At 43.2% G+C, this 24358-nt stretch overlaps 1 protein-coding gene across 1 annotated transcript in view; it reads left to right on the top strand.

The window, feature by feature from the left end:
- Positions 1-24358, top strand: part of RASGEF1A (RasGEF domain family member 1A) — a 651322-nt gene that overhangs the window by 340223 nt on the left and 286741 nt on the right. The window contains exon 2 of the mRNA XM_073596848.1: positions 11683-11776. The gene's annotated coding sequence lies outside the window, so the exon portion shown is untranslated. The remainder of the gene's footprint in view (positions 1-11682; positions 11777-24358) is intronic.

The following is a 24358-nucleotide window of genomic DNA, read 5'->3' as shown; positions in this document are numbered from 1 at the left end:
CACCCTCCATCCTCGGACAGACCATCTCCCCCAGCACCAAAGTCAAGAGTCTCGGAGTCATCTTTGACTCAGGAATGACAATGGATGCACAAATAGGATCGGTGGTGAGCGGATCCCACCACCTCCTCCGCCTGCTTCGCAGACTCATCCCCTTCATCCCAGAAGAGGACAAAGCGGCAGTTGTGGGAACGATCATCAATTCCCGACTCGACTACGCAAATTCCCTCTACGTAGGTCTACCCCAATATCAGCTTGCGCGCTTGCAACTCATGCAAAATACGGCGGCAAGACTGTTAACAGGAAAAAAGCCCTGGGAATCAATCTCCCCATCCCTAAAAAGCCTACATTGGCTAACTGTGAAGAATCGGATCATATTCAAGACCCTCTGCCTCACCCATAAATGCATACAAGGAAACGCTCCGCAATATCTCCGGGAAAAAATAAAACACTACACACCGAATCGCAGTCTTCGATCAGCTAACCAAAACCTCCTCCTCATTCCCAAATACCGCTACAAAGCAAAGGGAGAACGTAGATTTGCAGTCCAAGGACCTCGACTATGGAATGCTCTCCCAACCAACCTCCGCATGGAAGAAAACCACCAGGCTTTCAGGAAAAAACTAAAGACCTTCCTTTTCTAGAAGCTGGCTACAGAGAACACATCTAGCGCCTTGAGGCGATTCAGTTCGCAATTGCAGCGCTTTACAAATCATTCATTCATTCACTCTATGAACACTAGTGGACTCCCCAAATTTTATCATTATTATACAGGATTGTAAACATGTTGTTACCAGTTGTTGTTACTATAGAGTCTGGCGCCTAGTTATGGGTGCAGCCTCATGTATGTACAATTTTATTTTGGTTGAATATGTTTCTATGCAATATTAAAACAATCTTTTATCGTCCACCATTGAGTTCATTTTGTCACCATGAGCTTCATTTAAAGTCCCACTTCTTTTGCTACACTTTGCTGCCTTGGCCGCTTCAGTGTATATCTTGTTCTAGTTGACAGGGATGGAGGCACATGGTTCTACCCAGCCATATTAGCCTCAATTAAAGTCCCAATTCCCCAAATCCCCCCCCTTTTTTTCAATTATATAATAGGGATGGAAGCTCCTGGTGACATCTACTCATATATTGTTATGACCTGTTTTCTGCAACCAGCCTTATTGGCTCATTAGTTTTCTTTCCTTGACCACCATGTTATCTATCCTACTCCTTGCCTATAATTTGGAGGTTGCGATGATATGTTATGTTATACAATTTATTCTTGTTGTATTCTGCACCGGCCACTGGATGGCCCTGGCCCGACGGCTGCCCACGTCTCAGTGCGGGAGCCGCGATGCGCACTGGTGCCCCTCCTTCCCCCGCCCGTCATATGACGTTCGGGGGGTGGCCACGCTACCACTGCGCATCGACGTCACACACGCACATCGGGTGTGCGGCGTCTGTTGACGCGGCCCTTCCGATGTTTGCTATCCATCTGCGCGAGCAGTGGGGGGCTATAATCCGGCGCCGGCCAGCGGGCAACCTTTTGCCTATGCGTCGGCGTCTGGATGCCCCTCCCTTTACGCTCGCGTGTGGTGACATTGGGGGCGGGTCCTTGGCGGCAGTATATGCGGTCAGCGGCCCTGGCGTGTTCCAGTACTTTCTGAGCTCCCTGCCAGATAGGCTCTACACTTTGGTTGGATGGTTTGTCCTTTCCCCCCCCCATCAGGTACATTTCCTAGCTTCTCCCCTTTCTTTTCCTTCCCTTACACTGGGCGTTTTGGTGCTGACCTTCCACCATGGTCTTTCACCCTCACCCCTGGTTGACCACCAACCACCCTTTCTGCCCCCTTCCCCTCCCAATCCTACTTTCTCACTGTTACATTCACATGTGTTTGTTTTGTTCACATTGTCCCACACGTATAGGGTTTTTCAATTATTTCTTCACATCAGGTGAGCCTGGGAGCGGTGGTCTGCTGTGCTCGTTGTCTGTGTTGCCTGCCGCCATAGGACGCGCCCTCTCGGCTCCCGTTACTGACCATGGGCTGGCCCACTGACCTGGACGTCCTGTGTCCTGGTGCACATACCCAGTAAGTTTATATGCCCTACCCGGGCTTTGGGTGGTAGGTTACCCATACTCCCCCAACTGGGTTATTGATTTTCTATGCATTTTTTATTACAGACAAATCGCATTTCTGCTCCTGAAGAGCGGCTTTAAGCCGCGAAACGCGTCGAGCTATTTGATGTTGTGAACCATATATATACCCATCATATTATGCAATTTTTTCATTTCTACCGATGAAGGATCTGAAAACTTTTGACTGTGCAGTTGTTATCTTTTGAAATGTTTTTACACTCTATGAACACTAGTGGACTCCCCAAATTTTATCATTATTATACAGGATTGTAAACATGTTGTTACCAGTTGTTGTTACTATAGAGTCTGGCGCCTAGTTATGGGTGCAGCCTCATGTATGTACAATTTTATTTTGGTTGAATATGTTTCTATGCAATATTAAAACAATCTTTTATCGTCCACCATTGAGTTCATTTTGTCACTATGAGCTTCATTTAAAGTCCCACTTCTTTTGCTACACTTTGCTGCCTTGGCCGCTTCAGTGTATATCTTGTTCTCTTTTGTAAGCTGTTGTTTGTTTTGAATTTTTGTATTCTTGATTTCCTTTTTACATATTGTATTATATTCTTTGTAACTTTTAAATGAAAATAGTGTTCCTTCATTTTTATGCAGTATTTTTTAAAAATGCTCTTTTCTTATTATTTATATCTTTTTTACCTTTAGCCGTGAGCCACATAGGTTTTATTTTTTGACTTTTAAACTTATTGCCCATGGGAATAAGTTTTGCAGTTTGTTTGCATACAGTTCATACGAAGTATTCCCTATGCAGGCAGTGTAAACCAGTTCTTGCAATGATGAATGCTGAAAACAAGCACTGCATTGCCAGCTGCTGTGTGCAAAGTACTCAAGAGTACTTAATGTTTTACCATTTCAGTCTTTGCATATGACACCAAGCTATGCAGTGGAATAACTTCCTTACAGGATGTCTCCAACTTACAAGCCAACCTCAATGCGCTGTTTCATTGGGCAACTATGTGACAAATGAGGTTTAATGTTGATAAATTTTAAGTTATGCACTTGGGGGCTAAGAATATGCATGCATCATACATACTAGGGGGGGTACAACTGCGGGAATCCGTAGTGGAGAAGGATCTGGGGGTTTTGGTAGATCATTAAAAATAGCATGCAATGCCAAGCTGCAGTTTCCAAAGTGAGCAAAGTCATTTTTTGTTTTAAGAGAAGTATAGACTCCAGAGCGGGATATAATTTTGCCCCTGTAAAAATCATTAGTAAGACCTCATCTGGAATATGCAGTTCAGTTTTGGGCACCAGTTCTCAAAAATGATATCAGGGAACTGGAGAAAGTTCAGAGAAGGGCAACCAAACTGACAAGAGTCATGGAGGAGCTCAGCTATGAGGAAAGATTGGAGGAACTGAATTTATTCTCTCTTGAGAAGAGGAGATTCAGGGGGGATATGATCAAAGTACAAATACATAAGGGGTTCATATAATGAACTTGGTGTTGAGTTATTCACTTTAAGGTCATCACAGAGGACAAGGGGGCACTCTTTACGTCTAGAGGAAAAGAGATTTCAGCTCCATATACGGAAAGGTTTCTTCACAGTAAGAGCTGTGAAAATGTGGAATAGACTCTTTCCAGAGGTGGTTCTGGCCAGCTCAGTGGATTGTTTTAAAAAAGGCCTGGATTCTTTCCTAAATGTACATAATATAACTAGGTACTCATATTTATAGGTAAAGTTGATCCAGGGAAAATACAATTGCCTCTCGCGAGATCAGAAAGGATTTTTTTCCCCTGCTGTAGCAAATTGGATCATGCTTTACTGGGGTTTTTCGCCTTCCTCTGGATCAACTGTGGGTATAGGATTGTGTATATGGGATTGTATGGTTGTTTGTTTTTGTTGGTTGAACTAGATGGATTTGTGTCTTTTTTTAACCTGACTAACTATGTAACTATGTAACTTGTGACATTTTATAAAAGTTGTAACAAAAAAAAGGGAAATAAAGTCAACTATTCTCTACCAGCACAGACAGTGACAGTCTTGAACACTCTTCAATCTATAAAATTTATTCAGTCCAATGTAGAGTTCAAACTCCTGGCAGTAGAGTACAAACTTTCCATAGGATTGAATGGAAAGTGTACTACATACGTGGCCTTGCTCCGAAGATTTTGACAAGTAGCTCCGTGGCTAATGGATAGGTGATATCTCGATGGATAGGGGACAGATAAGTATTAAGCCCCACCCTCCATAGTGTTCAAGGTTTGCTTTAAAATAAAGATAATAAAAATTAAAGATAGTTGGTTACTGGAAATGCCATAAAGTGGCTTTTTATTTTTCTAATCATCGCTGAGTTATGATTCAAAACAACTCAGATATTGTTAGAAAACAGACAGACAAATAGTCCAATCTTAATCAGTATTGTTATCAGGCTTTGATCATGGTCTTACATAACAAAGTTCTCTGTTAATTGATTGCTAGACATAATATAATAATATAATATATTGTTTTACACCTTCTATACTGCATATGCTGAAATCTACAAATGGCATCTATTATTGTAATTTGTGCCTATACAAATTTCTGCAGTGCCTCTGAGGTTGGTAAAATGGATTACCCAAAAAAGAAAAAGATCCACTGTGTAATAACCCTATTCAGGGCCAGATTAAGAGCAACATGGGCCTGGTGCTAAGGATTTTGGTGGGCCTTTTTATGAAAATAAATAAAATGAAAACGCAAACAATTTTTTGTTGAATTAAATTAAAGAGAAAGAGGGGTGTGAGAGAGTGGTTGAGAGAAAAGGAGAGAGAGGAGGGGGGTTGATAGCGAGATAGGGGGCTGAAAGAGAGGGGATGAGAGGGAGGGGAAAAGACAGAGAAAGGCGTTGAATGAGAGAGATGGGGACGAGAGAGAGGGGGTGAGAAAAAGGGGAATAGAGAGAGGGTGAAAGAGAGAGAGGGTGGTAGGAAAGAGGGGGTTGAAGGGGGAGAGAGAGAGAATGGGGGATGAAGGGGGTGAGAGAGAGAACAGGGTGAAAGAGAGGGGATGAGAGAGAGAGAGAGAGGGGGGTGAAAGAGAGAGAGAGGGGGGTGGGGGTGGGAGTGAGGGGGTGAGTCTGTGGGGGGCACAGCATAGTACATTACACGGGGGGGGGGGAAGCACAGTACATTACATGGTTGGCACTACACATTACATGGTGGATAGATGGATACAGCACATTTAATGGTGGGCGAAGTACAGCACATTACATGGTGGGCACGGCACATTACACTGTTGGCACTGCCCAATACAGCACATAACAAGGTAGGCACAGTACATTATATGGTGGGCACAGCACATGACATGGTTGGTACTGCACAACACAGCACATTGCATGGTGGGCACAGCACATGCACACGGTGGGCACAGGACCTTATATGGTGGGCACAGCACATGACATGGCGGGCACAGCTGAGCACATTACATGGTGGGCACTGCACAGCACATTATATGGTGGGCACAGCATATTATATGGTGGGTACTGCACATGGCATGGTGGGCACTGCACAGCACATGACAAGGTGGGCACTGCATGACACCACATGATATGGTGGACACTGCATGACACAGCACAGCACATTACATTGTGAGCACAGCACATTAATTGGTGGACACCGCACATGACATGGTGAGCCCTGCATAGCACATTCCATTGTGGGTACTGCACGGCACATGCCATGGTGGACAATGTACAGCACATTACATGCTGGGTACAGCACATTACATGGTAAGCACTGCATGGCGCAGCACATGACATGGTGGGCACAATACAGCAGGACAGGGTGGGCACTGCACAATAATTTACATGTGGGCACTGCACATGACACGGTTGGCACTGCATGGCACAGCACATTACATGGTGGGTACAGCGCATTACATGGTGGGCACTGCATGGCACAGCACATGATGTGGTGGGCACAGCGCATTACATGGTGGGCACTGCATGGCACAACACATTACATGGTGGGCACTGCATGGCATAGCATATTTCATGGTGGGCAATGCAACTGAACATTACATGTTAGGAACTGCACATGACATGGGGGGCACTGCTGAACAGCCCAGCACATTGCACAGTGGGCACAACACACTACATGCTGGGCACAACACATGGCAGGGTGGGCACAGCACATGACATGGTGGGAACTGCACATGGCATGGTGGGCACTGCATGGCACATCACATTACATGGTGGGCACTGTACATTACTTGGTGGGATCACTGCATGGCACAGCACATTACATGGTGGGCACTGCACATTACATGGTGGGCACTGCAATGTACAGCACATGACATGGTGGGCACTGCAATGTACAGCACATTACATGGTGGGCACTGCAATGTACAGCACATGACATGGTGGGCACTGCACATTACATAGTGAGCACTGCAATGCACAGCAAATTACATACTGGGCACAGCACATTACATGGGGGGCACTGCAATGCACAGCACATGACATAGTGGGCACAGCACATTACATGGGGGGCACTGCAATGCACAGCACATGACATAGTGGGCACAGCACATTACATGGGGGGCACTGTAATGCACAGCATATGACATGGTGGGCACAGCACATTACATGGGGGGCACTGCAATGCACAGCACATGACATAGTGGGCACAGCACATTACATGGGGGGCACTGTAATGCACAGCATATGACATGGTGGGCACAGCACATTACATGGGGGGCACTGCAATGCACAGCATATGACATGGTGGGCACAGCACATTACATGGGGGGCACTGCAATGCACAGCACATGACATGGTGGGCACAGCACATTACATGGGGCCACTGCAATGCACATGACATGACATGGTGGGCACAGCACATTACATGGGGGGCACTGCAATGCACATGACATGACATGGTGGGCACAGCACATTACATGGGGGGCACTGCAATGCACATGACATGACATGGTGGGCACAGCACATTACATGGGGGGCACTTCAATGCACATGACATGACATGGTGGGCACAGCACATTACATGGGGGGCACTGCAATGCACATTACATGACATGGTGGGCACAGCACATTACATGGGGGGCACTGCAATGCACATGACATGACATGGTGGGCACAGCACATTACATGGGGGCACTGCAATGCACAGCACATGACATGGTGGGCACAGCACATTACATGGGGGGCACTGCAATGCACATGACATGACATGGTGGGCACAGCACATTACATGGGGGGCACTGCAATGCACAGCACATGACATGGTGGGCACAGCACATTACATGGGGGGCACTGCAATGCACAGCACATGACATGGTGGGCACAGCACATTACACGGGGGGCACTGCAATGCACATTACATGACATGGTGGGCACAGCACATTACATGGGGGGCACTGCAATGCACAGCACATGACATAGTGGGCACAGCACATTACATGGGGGCACTGCAATGCACATGACATGACATGGTGGGCACAGCACATTACATGGGGGGCACTGCAATGCACAGCACATGACATAGTGGGCACAGCACATTACATGGGGGCCCTGCAATGCACAGCACATGACATGGTGGGCACAGCACATTACATGGGGGCCCTGCAATGCACATGACATGGTGGGCACTGGGCACAAGAGAGCACATTACATGGGGGGAAGCAGCAGTCTTTCCCCTAGCACAATAAAACCCCTACCTAACAAATGTACTAACCTTATCTCAACAACAGCATGGGAGATGTCCTTCCTCCCGGGCTCCTGCTGGTTAGGACAGCAGCGCCCCTCCCCCAGACAGCTCCCAGACACTGAGGATCTGTGTGAGTGTAACAGATCCTGTGATAGGAGTCAGTCAGGCATCGGCAGAGACAGGACTCACTTGGCTGCACTGACTAACTCTTGTCTCCTCCATGTGTGCACAGAGGGCTCCTCTTCCTTCAGGAAGGCACACAGATATTCATAAGCCACTGCCATGGGCCTATATTGAGGGAGGGGCCTGGAGCTGCAGCTCCACCAGCCCCTATGTTAATCCGGCCCTGACCCTATTTGAGGCTTTTTATTGACTATGATGTAAATGTACAACTGGGTGATTCATTCACGTTCTTTAGATTTTGGAATAATATGGTGTTGTGAAATATCTCTGGGTTTAGTTATTTTGTATTGTAGTACAGTAATACATCAGGTAATCCTAAAATCTGGATGCACAACAGCTGTGAGACACTGAGCTACTTGTAATCATGCTAAAAAGTATCTATAACACTGGGAAATTAGTGTCATGTCTAATTATGGTGATTAGAAAGGCTTGAATATTGTAAGAAACTAGCAGTCGGCAATAATGAGATTATCCTAGCATGTTTCAAATAATAATCACTACCACTGATCAGGGCCCTTATTATAAGTGTAATGAATTCACCCCCTTTAGAAACCAAAGGCTTCTGATGAATTTAAATGTTGGCACATTATACTGTAAACAGAACCCTTATGTTTAGGGGTAGTCCACTTGTAACTCAAGTTTCATAAGTAGCCATACCTTCATAAGCTCCAAAACCATTTTACCACTGAATTTTTGCCTGTGTGCTTGCCAAGAATTTTCAAAAGCAGCTTAATTTTCCATGATGTCCTTCCCAAGTAATGGTATGGAGTATGCAAAATCAAGTTCAGTTAAAGACAAGCCATGCAATAACGGAGAAGAGAATTGGTTATGGTGGTCAACAAAACAATAAAGAAAAACTTAATGTAAAAAACCCTGTTTATGTAAAAGCAAACTCCCAGCTGAAAATTATATTGGTGAATGGTGTATGGTTTGTATTTCTGTTCCTGAAGTATAACTTATTATTTAATATTGTTCACATTTGTTAAATCTGGATGTAAATTTATTTAACCATTTATGTGCCAACCTATTCCAGAGCACACATTAAAGTGTTAATAAACCCAGGACCCTGCATTCACCATATCTCCCACAGTACACAGAACATGGAAATGCAATTATTTTAGTAAATATAAACTGATAAATACCTTTTCCTTTTTAGCAGTTAAAAGTAGTCTTGTGACTTATATCAGTGTCTGGTTAAAGCTTATAGGAGGAATTTTCATTCTCCCCTGATTGTCCTATGAGGCTGGAGGACCCCTAACCCTTTGTCTGGATAGTGCTGATTGGCCCTGTGCTGATCACATGCACTCTCCCAAGAAAAGAAAAAACTCTCTAGCAATACACACCAAACTGAGCACGTGCAGCTTGTCCCCAAGGTTCTGTTCTATTAAGAGCTATCAGTAGATGGTTTGAGGTCCATGGAAGTAGGGGAGGATCAGGGAAGACAGGATCAAACAGGCCTTTTACACAATGCAGAGGATTAACCCCTTAGGTTCCACAGTGAGTGTAACATGGACGCTTTACTGAATTTACTGACTGCTGTTACTGTTGTGGGTTTAGTAACACTTTAATCCTGAACTCATGGCGCTTAACATTCTAGTATGTCTGTTAGATGGGTGGTGGTGCCTAGTTTAACAGAAAGCTTTAAGGGTATGGAAGCAATCCCATGGGGAAGCAATCCCATGCAAATATGGGAAAGACATGCATATACCTTGTAGCTGTTTTCCTGTAGGAACCTAAGGTGCTAACCACATAACCATGCTGCCTAATTTACATTGCTTTAACTTGGAGAATGATTTATATTTCCTTTCTAGAAGATCTTGAAGTTTTCATTACAGCAAGCAATTTGTGTTCTCTCTAGTACAGACATTTGGAAAAAAAAAATGATGGGCTACTATTAGCAATGCCATCATTGCTGTTTTTCTATGATTTTTAAGCCCATTGATAGAAGACGAATAGTGCCAAAGCCAGGGATCTCCTGTTGGAGGTGATTGCTTTAAGTGAATCTGGGCTTTGCTTACCCTGTGAAGTGACCCCACGTACATTAGGCAGGAGCCTGGGTCAATGCTCACATTATCTTCAAAAAACAGGATTCCCAAAACTTGGCATGTGCAATTATGATTATATCAAACACAGTTTGCGCGGTTGATCTCTGGCCCACACTTCTCGATGAGTAAGTGAAACTGCCCATCATACATAGTGGCCATTGAGAAGGTGCCTTCTCTATAGCTATAGGACTGCTTAACGGGGTAATGTGAGCCTACAAGTTTGATTCAAAGTAAAACTTAAAGTTCCTGTATGATAGCGTAAAGTCCAAAATCCAGGTACTATAAGATGCACAAGCCTCATAAAGTTAAAAAAAAAAATTGAAAAAGCCTCCACCTTCTCTGACTGAGCCATATCCTCCATCCCCTCCAAACAATGCAGATCGCAATGGGAGGGTTTCAGCCACAGAGACAGTGCTGAAAATCCAGAAAGCAGAGGGCAGGACTAGGTGTGGATTAACTTGCTATAGACTTTTAAATCAGCAGTGAAAACGCTGATGACCACACCCCCCACAACATGTTTTTTTTTTTTTACCCTACTGTTGTGTAAGATAAAGGCACAGCCTATAAAAGAGTGGCAACTCTGCTCTGCATTCAGGAGCAGTGTAGCATCATTGCCACGCCATTACAAGAAGCTGCATTAGATGGATATCATTGGATATCATTGGCAGACTCAACAGATATTTGTGGGACTTAACAGGGAGACTAAGGGGAAAAAAGTGCAGATGCAGTTATAATCTGGTCCTCTAGCATTAATTGGTTAATGGAAAGCTATTGTTTTACTTTAAGTTAGGTATTGTTCTAAGCAACCCCCATGTCTAATACTTAATCTAAATGAAATCTGTTTCAGTAACTACATTTCAGCTGGCCATAGATTGATCACATTTCAGCTGGTTCAGCAGGGGCTGGCTGAAATTCAATCCATATATGGGCAGGCTGCTTGTACTCAAGTCGGTCCATTGATCGACTTGAGTACAACCAGCCTGTCAGATTCTAGCAGTAATCATTGTGTTCTGTTGGCCGGTAAAGGCTTTCCCCCAATGGCAGAACAGAATAGCGCTGTGATAGGGATTCCCCCATCAACACTGACTGTGTTGATAAGGGAATCAAGCGATATTCTTTCCAGCAACCTGTGGTTGCAGGAAAGAAAATCAAATCATCTATGGATTGCCTTAGACCTATCTTGGGCTGAATTAATACCTCTGCATTTTTCTGTACACTGGGTATAGTGCTTTGAGAAAACAAATCCTCGTTGCTGCGACTTTGGTGTTGTTTCTAGCAGTAGGGATGAATGGAAAGGTATATATGTATGCACAATGTTCTGTAAATCTAACTACACCTGAAATGCATCATTTGATGATTTTAGCTCAAGAATGGACCAATCAGGCCTGAAGTGGCAGCCTGGTAATTCTGGCTTTTGCAATTGGTTTCTTAAAGATGTGCTGTGGCAACAGTAATGGCAGGGTATATATATATATATATATATTGTCAGGTATTTTTTGCTCCCAGTCCTGCCATGTGATCCAAATCAAGTTCTATTAGAATTGAACCCCCCTGTATTTACTTGCTAATATAAAGCTATTTTTAAGAGTGAAATAATTTTTATTGTGGAAAAAAAAAAGAGTGAAAGTATAGTTTTAACAGCAGTAAGTTTTGTTCTTGTCTTTTTGCAGGTTGCATTCTCTGCACTGGTCACATCTGCATATTACTACGGCTTCAGAAAATCCTGACGCTGGTGTGTGTGAGTGCCCGTGGAAGCAGCTATGGGTGAGTACCTTGATACAGTAACTGTATTTCCTGTGTACATTCACAATAGCATAAGAATATTCAAATGGTCACATGAATGTCTTTACAGATGTATAGGTTTGGATGTACAGTATATTTAATAAGAACAGCATGTGATGTAAAGCAATGTTTCTCAACTCCAGTCCTCAAGTACCCCCAACAGGTCACGTTCTCAGGCTTTCCATTATTTTGCACAGGTGATTTGGTCAGTTTCACTGCCTCAGGGTCGGTTCACACTGGGGCAACACCACTTACAGCACAACTTTGCAAGGTGACATGGAGGCGACTTCAGCACGACTTCGAGCAACTTTCAACGCAACTTAAAGTTGCCTCCAGGACAGGCGACTTTGGCTGTTGGCAATCACAGAATAATAAGCTCTCTGGGAGGGAGGGGTTTGCCTGGGTAAACTATTTTCTTTTCCTGTAAAGTCGCTTCAATATAGATGGGAGATCCGACTTGGAGGCGACTTCCATTGAAATCTATGGGTACAAGTCACCTAGAAGTCGCTTTGAAGTAGTACAGGAACCTTTTCTGAAGTCGGAGCGACTTTAGTAGTGTACATTAAGACGGCTCTCATTAACTATAATGGAATTCCTAATGTCAAGCGACTTGGGGCGACTTGAGGTCTGACAAGTCGGATCCCAAGTCGCTGTAGTGTGTAGCCTTAGTAATTACTACAGCCGTTTCATCTGAGGGAAATCCTGAAAACATGCCATGTTGAGGGTGGCCGAGGACTGGAGTTGAGAAATATTGATGTAAAGTACATTTCTAATTTTAAATAGCTAAAACGGTATATATATATATATATATATATATATATATATATATATATATATATAATGTATACTTTCCAAAAGGGGTTATGTAAAGCAGGACTGGCCATAAAGCACACCTGCAGAAGATGGTGGGATTTCTTCATTTTGGCCAGGTCAGTGCTGCAGCCAAGTGATACATTGCATACGCGGATACGGGTTTAGGAATAACATAAAGTGTGAGCAGATCTACAAATCTACCAGAAAGAGGCATAACCAGGAATAGTGAAAATGGTGACACTACATCTTAAAGGGGTTGCAAAAGGTCTGATTTAGTTTAACATTACAAGAAGAATATTAGAGTTAATCTACACAATAAGTCTACTTGCACAGATATATTGAGGCATAACAATATCCCTAGCATAAAATCCCACTGTTTTTCTATGTCCAGGGGTCTCAAGTGACATACACAAATGGCCAAAAAAGTAAATGGCTCTACACATTTGTAGTAAGATATACCATAATCCCCTCCTGCAAAATTTTGGGATATGTCATATGCGCATGCATGTGTTTAGTTTATGCTAAGACACTTAACTCAAGCATTGGTGTATATCCAAGTACACATTTTTTAGCACTTGGGGAGCTGCAGGTGGCGCTTAAAGCTGGCCCAAGAAGTAACTAGCTGTACACAACTACTGCAGCTCACTTGGTGTTGAAAAACACTTGGATTTTAGGCTACGTATATTTTTATAGTTAATAAGAAACAATACCCACGCTCTACCATATATTGCCGAGAACCGGTGCTCCTGGATGGGTTGTTCATTCCCAAAGCATGAATCTATGATGAATATACAGTATTGTTATATTCATTATGTATATTTTTATGCCTCAATACCTTTATGTGTTGCCTAACAGCAAGTCCTTTAAATTTTTTTCCTAGGTTTTCTTGGAGGGGCGGGAGGGTGTCACAGGTTCACTTTTAAAGACTGTCTCCATTCTCCCACCTGTATTTATCATTGTTTGCCAGTGTAACTGGTTGCCAGATATTAGAGGGCAAATCCAACTGAAGTAGAGGGTAAATGTGCAGGAGAAAAATCATAGGTAAAAGTTTGCAATTCCTGCATGCAACAGTCCAGAGTGGCATACGTTAGACCCAAATTCTATTTTTTTTTAATGAAAAAACAAACAAATAAAGAGGTAGCCTAGCTGTTGTATAACAAATGCTGCTCTTTGTGCAATACTCACTTTCTTTCTAATGATGTGCCCTGAAGACTGACCACTATGAGGTCTTATGCAGGTCCTCTTCCAGAATGAATGACATCCGGCATCATTCAAACCACTTCCTGTGAGTCCAGGACACAACGGATCCAATGAGACTGGAACTGGGCTTTAAAGGGACTGTAAAGTTTCCAATATATATTTTCTTTTCTGAAATATGAAATGTTGCATATTGCAGAAAGAATATTAGTGTAATCACGTCAGTTCTTCACCAACTTCACCACTTTGTTGTAAATGGACTGCAGTTCAGAACCTACAAAGGAGGACACACCGCTCCTCCTCCAGTTCATAGGGCTCAGTTAGACAGAGGCAGACAGAAAGTGGGCAGCATACAGTACAAAGAAAGACCTGCATATAGAGAGAAGCTAAGGGATGGCAGTAATAACCAGGTTGGAACTGACATCTTTAAAATGTGATTGGCTGGCATCGAAAACACATTAATTTTATCCTTGCTTTCCCTTTTATAAAATGCACCTGTTAGCCCCAGTTTATTGTCGGATTGGCAGGTTCGTTGTACGATGATGCCCTGTTGCTGTGAACAGGTTAAATGCATTGCTGCCTGCTGGCATTTGGAAAGACTCGCTGCTCTGGTGTCTTTTCTCTCATTCTCTCGTTCTCCATGGCAACGGCAATGTTGAAGTACTTCAAAGCAGCTCAACTCTTTTCTGATGACAAAAAAAAGTGTATTTATAGCCCAATTTATTTATTTATTTCCAATCTTGTTGTAAACAGGGGTTTCCAGTGGCTGCCTGGCAGTACCAAAATGAGGAGCAGCTTAGCACATCGTCTGTGTATGCAAGCTCTTGGGACAAGCATTTGTAGTTATTCATTAAATAGAAAAAACATGGACATAAAAGTGATCCAGTGAGAGCACAGCACATCACAATTTTATGATATGTGCGTGCTGATTTCACCCCGGAGCTTGTTCTGAGCAGATATAACTTATGGTGCAATCGATATGGGGAAGTAGTTTATCACTGTTTGATGCATCCTCTTCTTTTTATACCATTTAATAATACTTAGATTGACTTATACGGCTGCCAAGGTGTTCAGATACCACCATCACTGTTCTGAATGATAAAACAATGACTTCAGATGCTCTTCAATTATTATAGTGGCTGTAGAATTTTTTTAATCAAAGTGTTCTCTGCGCCATGTATTCTATAGAAATGATATGTGTAAAGTGCTTCTTACTGTGTGTAATCCTATAACATCAATTATTATCTATTATCTATTATGTTGTTGCTCAAACTGCAATTTAGTTCCCACAGCCAATCATATCATACCAAAAAAAAAACATTTATCAAACTTTTACACATTATCACATGGGGTATTGGTGTTGATGAAATATAACCCATAAGAGAATATATTGGATCACATTTTTATTTTATATGGGCATAGAGTATACTGTATAAAGTCTCCAGAGTGTCTCTTTTCTACAGGTATCTCCATTAAAACATACCATTATCATATATATAAATATAGAAAACAACAAAAAAGTGTAGCGCTAAACCATATAAGGAATGACCATAGATGGGTAGGTATGCTTAAATAAAAAGCCCATCCATGGGCCGGTAGTCCTGATATGGATGTTATGACTAAAAGGTAACCATAGTTAGTCCTCAGGTAGACATATTATACACAGGTGAATCAAATGTCCCAAAAGGCAGATCAGCTCACTCCCACCGGAAGGAAAAAAGGCTTATCAGATGTGGTGGACCCGACAGGGTATACGCCGAATTGGGTCAGATAAGGCTTGGGTGGTAAGTGGCTGTAGATGTCTATGATGTCTCGACTTGCTGGGTTCCTCCGACTAGTCCCCGAGTCCTGGAAGATGCGGGGTGTCCCAAGAATATAGATGGTTCTGTGGGTCTTAGGGGAGGGATGAGGTGTTCCGTAGGTAAATCCCTCAAACCAGCGTTCATAGGTTAGGTGATGATATGGATATGAAGATAAGAAGAAAAGGGCCACATAGTGTGAATCCGAATATAAAAAATTTTTTATTAAAAAATTGTAAAGAAATACACTCACGTATAGTTCTAAATATACAGCGCTGTGACAAAGTGGCGACAATGGGGTCCTACCCAACGCGTTTCGTCCTAAAAAGACGTCATCTGGGGGGTTACCCCCACTGTAGCCACACTCATATATATAGGGGGTGCTTCAATAATCATGGAAAACAGCTCCGCATTGAAAAAAACGGCACTTCCGGTATTGGCCCAAAATGGCCGACCGGCGTGCGTTCCAAGCATGTGTTCCACGTCTCACTTCCGGGATCAGAGGTGAACCGGAAGTGGAGGAGCGATTTAAAAAGAAAAGCAAAACTACTTGCCAAATTAAAAATATTCAACTGGTGCAGAATAAGAAGGTGTAGCAAAGTGATAGTGAATCGGGAGAAATCCCAATAATATGCGTGATGCAGTGTATGTGGACAGAGAGGAGAGATCTCTCCAGTATGTAAGAAAGACGTGACGTAAGTAGAACGGTGAGCGCCGCAAAGGCGCTGTGATTGGCTGTGGGAGAAGGATGTTTGAGATGAAAGGTCGTGGGTGGAACGGTGTACGCCGCATAGTGGTTGGCCATGCGCAGTAAGGGTGCAAGCAGTACTGGGAGTGAGATGCCGCTATCGGCGGACTTATGTCTTATCTACCTTGTTGGTTGTGTTAGCTGCTTCCTTTATTGTTGTTTGTTTTTTGTGAGCAGCGCAGAATTATTTTGTATATACTGATCACGTTTGTTTTGATAACACATTCTGCTGCAGCTTAGTCCATTTGATAATATAATGGATGTTTTTGACTACAGGGCCTCTCGTACCGTTAATACGGACGGAGTCTTTGTCGTCACTAGTAATGACACCGAAATAGGCGGTTTATTTTTGAGGCTTAAAAACATCATGACCTCCGAGCTACATCTACAATGGGACATGGTGTTTTTGGAACAGTATGTCTCAGAACATATGGTCCCTAGAAGCCTCAGGTGGGATGTACACCCCCCACAAGGAGAACCTGATATAGAATCGTGGTACAAATACTTCAACGAGGCAGGGATTAATCTCCTTGGTGTCCTCATCTCCAAAAAACGCCACAAGCTATCCCTATTGGATGGCGAGATCAAGGAGATTAAAGATAAACTTCTATCCCATAAAAATTCCTCAGAGTACTCCGTTCTTTCCTCCAACCTTCAGAAATATCTTGAAAAGGAGGATAAGGAACAGAGGAATAAAAAACAAAAAAAGTATTCCAGAGATGTAGGGGATTACAGAACAGGTAATGTGTTTGGGTGGCAAAAACTGTATTCTACAAATTCCAACGATGCCGCCCCTGCACCCTCCGGTTCTTGCCCCCCCAGTACCTCCACAGCCAGAATAGCAGACACAGGGGTACAACCCTCAGGTACCCCGGCTTATATGGTGAGGTATGACAACCCGAGATATGAATCTCCATCCCGTACTAACAGATATTTCCATGACCCCGACACTCCTTATACCAACCAGAGAGGTAGGGGTCACACTAGAGGGAAACAGGGTGGTGGAGGTCAACGCGGCCGGGGGAGGCATCCCCCTGAATTCCACTCAGGACAACGCGAGGCCCCCCATTCTCAACAGAGGCCACACTTAGATGCTTACCACCACAATCCCCATTATCATGAACAACCACCCCTGACTACCCAAAATAGGTTCTTGCCTCTTAGAAACACCTGGGATGATGACTATAGGGATGAGTATGGATATAATCCTGAGTTCAGACATGAACAGCCGTTTCAGGATTATCCCCCATCCAATACCAACTTACGTCATGCGCAGGTTTTTCACGAGGTTCAAAGACCCAGAAAAAGGGGTCCCGACCCAAGAGAGGCACAAGGGGAGGTTGGAGAATCCAAAAGAGGAAAACGAAGGAGAACTTAAAGGGCCAAGGTGTTTTTAATCTAAGTGCCAAGCCATTGACCAAGGAGGAGCTGTCCGTATTGGATAAGGGACTTAAATTTGCCCCCCCTAAGAAGCTTGATAGGTTTGACACTTTCATAGCTATCCACAAATACATACGGAAGTTACATATCCAACGCTATCTCATTTCTAATCCTGTCAGAAATGAGAGGTGCGCCATAGCGGGTACAGTTCATTCTGACCTGTCGAACCCCTCATTATTTATTCCTCCAGTCCCTATGGCGCCTGCCATCAGTTTATTTAGGGACTTAGTCCTTAAAGATCTATCCGAACTTCCGGATAAACGCACATTTCACCACTCCTTGTCTAATACTGGTTTGAAGTCCCCATGTTCACAGAAAGACCTTGTGATCCGTCCAGCAGATAAGGGGGGTGGCATTGTGGTCCTAGACAAGAAGGACTACATAACGGAAATGTACAGGATTCTTAACGAACCTGATACATATAAAATTATTCCCAACAACCCCACCAACCGTTTCAAAAGAGAGCTGTCCACCATCATCAAGAAGGGTTATGACCAAGGAATCCTAAATAGAAAGGAGAGAGAGTTTTTGGTGCCTTTGGCACCCAGGGTTCCAACTATATATTACCTACCAAAGGTACACAAAAACCCCGTTCAACCCCCAGGCCGGCCTATCGTGAGTGGCATAGACTCTGTCACTTCACGCATAGGCCGGTACATTGATTTTTATTTACAGCCACTTGTTAGGCGTATGCCCTCCTACCTGAAGGATACAGGGGCCACTATACGCATGCTTGAAAATTTGGAACTACAGGAAGATCACATCATTGCTACAGCTGATGTGGCCTCCCTGTATACTTGCATACCTCAAGACAAGGGCTTGGAAGCTGTTCGATACTTCCTTGAGAAAGAGCCTAGCATCGCATCTTTCCAGTGCTCTTTCATCATGGAACTTTTGGAGTTCGCTATGAAGCGAAGTTACTTCTGGTTTGACCAGCAATATTACCATCAGCTGCGTGGCGTGGCTATGGGCGCTAAATTTGCCCCTAGCCTCGCCAATTTGTTTATGGCTAAGTGGGAGGAGGATGTCGTCTATGCCAACAGGGATCCTTCCCTAACTATGTGGGCGCGATACATTGACGACATCCTCCTCCTATGGAAGGGTAGTGCCGAATCGTTGGACCAATTTTTTGAACACCTAAATACCAACGATCGGGGCATCTCCCTGACACACACAGCCAGCAAACAAAAAATTAATTTTTTGGATTTAGACATCGAGATCCGTAACGGCCGTTTTCATTTACAGACCCATTTTAAAACCACGGACCGGAACAGTTTCATTCCCCCAGACAGCTGCCACCACCGGTGCTGGTTAGATTCAGTTCCGAAGAGTCAATTTCTTAGACTACGAAGAAATTGTTACAGTATTGAGGCTTTCACAACACAATCTGCCCTTTTGAAGGCGAAATTACTCGACAAGAACTATGACCCTCAACTTGTTGATCGGGAATTTAAATGTGCCCTAGAGACCAATAGGGAGTTGCTCCTCGTTGAGAAGCCCAAGAAAGACCGAGGTGAGATTTTTAGGTGGTCCCTCCTCACCGCTTTTTCTAATCAATTTAAACATATCAAAGCTATCATGTCCAAACATTGGGACATCCTCAGGAATGACCGAATTTTGAACACTGTCTTACCCGACAGGGCCAAAGTCATTTTCAGGGGTGCCCCCACCTTGCAAAGTAAAATTGCCCCTAATATTATTAATCCTCCTATACATCAACCTCTTTTCGATGAAATGGAGGGTTTCTACTCCTGCAGAAGATGTATAGTATGTCGCCACAATTCTGGCATAGGTAGGAAAACTACATCGTTTATTTCAACAGTCACACAGAGACGATATTCCATCAAACGATTTTGTACCTGCACCACCAGCCACATCGTCTACCTAATAACATGCCATTGTGGTAAGCAATATGTAGGCCGCACTATTCGCTCTTTTGCCATAAGAGTAGCGGAACACATTGCTTTGATTAAGAGTGGCGACACTAAACATACAGTTCCCCGACATTATAAGCTACACCATAATCGGGTGTTTGCGGGCACACAATTTATAGTGATAGACCGATATGTTCCCCCATGGAGGGGCGGAGCCATGACCAGAGGTGTATCACGATTGGAGACTTTTTGGATTCATGAGCTCCGCACCCTTTTTCCGTTAGGTATTAATGTAGAGTTGGATGTCAACGCTTTCATCAATGGAGCCTGACATCCACCTCCAAATAAGAAACTCTCTCATTCTACCTTCACCCTAATTTGGGGTGATGTGATTTGTTTTCCTTTCTTTTTTGGGGTTCCATGTTTTTTTCTTTTTTGGGGTCCCATGTTTATTTTTTATTTTTTATTTTTTGCTTTCATGCCCATTCATATATTTTAACTTGTTTTTATGTTTGAATATACCTATGTGGCACCTAAGTGTGCTTTTCGTTTTATTTTATCTTATTTCTTTTATTTTATCCCATGGACATAGGAAGAGCCTTACATACATTCTCATATTATTTTGTTCAGTTATGTATTGGTCTCTTGTATCTATACATATGGGTATGTTACCTTATACACTGTTCTATGGAAGCCCGCTCCACCATTCCCCCCTTTCTTCACACGGGCTTTTCTATTTATTCCCATTTTGTTTCCATAGATCCATCAGTGTGTTCATTTGGTGTTAGATTCACATTTTTATGACCATATGCCCATCTGTGTAGCTCACTGATGTATCTGTGTTCAGGCTCCACACCTTCAACATATATTCCCATCACTGAGCAGTCTCTGTTCTGCTTCCCCTAACACCTCTTCAGTTCTCACTGCGCATGTCATAAGTCCGCCGATAGCGGCATCTCACTCCCAGTACTGCTTGCACCCTTACTGCGCATGGCCAACCACTATGCGGCGTACACCGTTCCACCCACGGCCTTTCATCTCAAACATTCTTCTCCCACAGCCAATCACAGCGCCTTTGCGGCGCTCACCGTTCTACTTACGTCACGTCTTTCTTACATACTGGAGAGATCTCTCCTCTCTGTCCACATACACTGCATCACGCATATTATTGGGATTTCTCCCGATTCACTATCACTTTGCTACACCTTCTTATTCTGCACCAGTTGAATATTTTTAATTTGGCAAGTAGTTTTGCTTTTCTTTTTAAATCGCTCCTCCACTTCCGGTTCACCTCTGATCCCGGAAGTGAGACGTGGAACACATGCTTGGAACGCACGCCGGTCGGCCATTTTGGGCCAATACCGGAAGTGCCGTTTTTTTCAATGCGGAGCTGTTTTCCATGATTATTGAAGCACCCCCTATATATATGAGTGTGGCTACAGTGGGGGTAACCCCCCAGATGACATCTTTTTAGGACGAAACGCGTCGGGTAGGACCCCATTGTCGCCACTTTGTCACAGCGCTGTATATTTAGAACTATACGTGAGTGTATTTCTTTACAATTTTTTAATAAAAATTTTTTTATATTCGGATTCACACTATGTGGCCCTTTTCTTCTTATCTTCATATCCATATCATCACCTAACCTATGAACGCTGGTTTGAGGGATTTACCCACGGAACACCTCATCCCTCCCCTAAGACCCACAGAACCATCTATATTCTTGGGACACCCCGCATCTTCCAGGACTCGGGGACTAGTCGGAGGAACCCAGCAAGTCGAGACATCATAGACATCTACAGCCACTTACCACCCAAGCCTTATCTGACCCAATTCGGCGTATGCCCTGTCGGGTCCACCACATCTGGTAAGCCTTTTTTCCTTCCGGTGGGAGTGAGCTGATCTGCCTTTTGGGACATTGGATTCACCTGTGTATAATATGTCTACCTGAGGACTAACTATGGTTACCTTTTAGTCATAACATCCATATCAGGACTACCGGCCCATGGATGGGCTTTTTATTTAAGCATACCTACCCATCTATGGTCATTCCTTATATGGTTTAGCGCTACACTTTTTTGTTGTTTTCTGCTTATCTACCTTGTTGTTTGTGTTAGCTGCTTCCTTTATTGTTGTTTAATTTTTGTGAGCAGCGCAGAATTATTTTGTATATACTGATATATATAAATATAGATAGATAGATAGATAGATAGATAGATAGATAGATAGATAGATCCGATTTAGGGGTCTTCAAACTAGACATTCAGATGAGATAGTAGATCCGGATCTTAAGATAATATAAGTAGGTGCTTTTAATTCACTGCAGTGGAGAAATACAACATAGTTCTCGGCTACTATAATCGAGTAAACGTGAAAGTGTTTCTGCCGTACAAACATCAAGTTTAACAATATATACATATGAATATGCATAAGTTCTAGGTATGTTATAGGTGTGATCATATAGTTTAGTCCAATCAGCATTCATATCTTCTTTGTAGCAAGGGAACAGTTAAATGGGTGTATACATCATGTGACTCGCAAAAAAAGAAATTTCAGCAGTATTTGGTTGGTTCAGACTGGCTCTGATAAAGAAGTCATTTTGAGCAGCTTTCTGGGTTCTTATCAGTAGTTTGTGTCGTCACATATCCAGTACAGGCATACCCCACTTTTAAGTACGCAATGGGGTTTATTTACTAAAGCTAGAAAGTGCAAAATCAGTCTCACTTCTCTATAGAAACCAATGAGCTTCCAGGTTATATTACCAAAGTTTAATTGAACAAGCTGGGGTTAGAAGCTCATTGGTTTCTGTGTAGAAGTGAGCCTGATTTTGCACTTTCCAGCATTAGTGAATAAACTCCATTGTGTACTTAAAAGTGGGGTATGCCTGTAGTTGTGATTTCCCAGGAATTGAAACACAAGTGAAGGAAACAGTCAGGAGAACGTCTAGAAAAAAAAAGGAAAATGTATCACCAATTCTCAACATTATCAGACCCCTATAATGCTACTCAATATATACATAAGATAATGGTATGTTTTAATAGAGATAGCTGTAGAAAAGAGACACTGGCAATTTTACAAGAAGTTCTTTAAAATATACAGATTATATTTGCTGTGTCTTCTTTTGCTCCTTCTCATGCAGTATTCGCCAGTGAGTTTGACCACCATTCACACTGTGCACTCACCTCTATATATTGACCTATTATACGCAAATAGGACCCCATGCGTATTCCCCTTTGGGAAGTCTTATACACCTCCTCAGGTTGCCTCCAATTATTGCCACCTGGTCACCTCTTTAGCTCATAACAATAGAGACAGCAGTAATTGTAAAGTGATGGTAAACCACGTTAAAAGAAAAAAACGGGTCCACCCGCATGCTCATGTCATAATGTGCAAGTATGCACATCATACTAGCACATTACGAAAAACATCCCTAAAATACAGTTCCCTCCAGCAGTGCACCATCAATGCTGACAGGGAATCCATCTTCATCCGGTCTTCCTTCCTGGTTTGCGGGCTCTGGCTGTTTGAAGGGCAAAGCCACAATGACATCACTGCCATGCATGTGTGCTGGAGTCACACCCGTGGCACAGCCACGGCATAGAAACATAGAAAAGTTCTGGCAGAAAAAGACTGAATGGTTGAGTCTGCCCTTTTTTTTTCCTGTTAACTTTATTGTCTGAATATAGATCTATGTTTGTCCCAAACATGTTTGAAGCCATTTACTGTTGGCTGGCTCACTACCTCTGCTAGAAATCTATTCCAATCATCAACTACCCTTTCAGTAAAATAATACTTTCTAAGGTTAGTTTTGAATGTTCCTCCAGATAGTTTGAGGTCATGTACCCGTGTTCTTGATTTTGGTTTTATATTGAAAAAACTGCCCTCCTGAACCATATTCACCCCCTGGATGTATTTAAAGGTTTCAATCATGTCTCCCCTTTCCCTTCTTTCCACCAGACTGTACATATTAAGTTCCTGAAGTCACTCTCAATATCAGGGCCGGACTGGGGATAAAAACCAGCCCTGGAAATAATTTCATGGCAGCCCTATAGCATTAATATACCAGCCCAACAGCATAACGTCATTATTTTCTTGTTCATAAAAAGGGAAAACCATACATTTTAAAGCACATTTGAAGAGTGTATTATATATAGATACGACAGATATGAAAGCACATAGGGCTAGGGATATACATACATATATATATATATATATATATATATATATATATATCAGCAAATTTCAGTTAAAAGTAGTAAAAGTGGTGACCAGAGACCACCTTCCACAGAAAGAATACACTAAGGTAAGGGGGGGTTACTGAGGTAAGGGGGGGCGCCTGGCGGCGCTGTCACTGACCTCCTCTCAGGTGCACCTTGCAGGGATCAGTGAGTTGGCTCCAGCTTGGTGGTTCTGGTTTTCCTATAGTCTCCTCTCCACAGTCCACACACGTCTGACTTTTCCCATGACCCCCATCCCGGCAGTGCTCCCATTCTTAACTCCTCTCCAGACTCCCTCAGAGACTGCAGGCATGATATAAGGCAAGAGATGGTCAGAGGTTGCGGACATGATACAAGAGATGGTTAGAGGCTGCGGGCATATTACAGGAGATGGTCAGAGGCTGTGGGCATAGTACAGGAGATGTCAAGATGTCAGAGGCTGCGGGCATGGTACAGGAGATGTCAAGATGTCAGAG

Source organism: Aquarana catesbeiana, linkage group LG08 (assembly GCF_042186555.1).
Source record: "Aquarana catesbeiana isolate 2022-GZ linkage group LG08, ASM4218655v1, whole genome shotgun sequence".
NCBI lineage: Eukaryota > Metazoa > Chordata > Amphibia > Anura > Ranidae > Aquarana > Aquarana catesbeiana.
The sequence above is the reverse complement of the archived record's forward strand: the minus strand, read 5'-3'. Positions and strand labels throughout refer to the sequence as shown.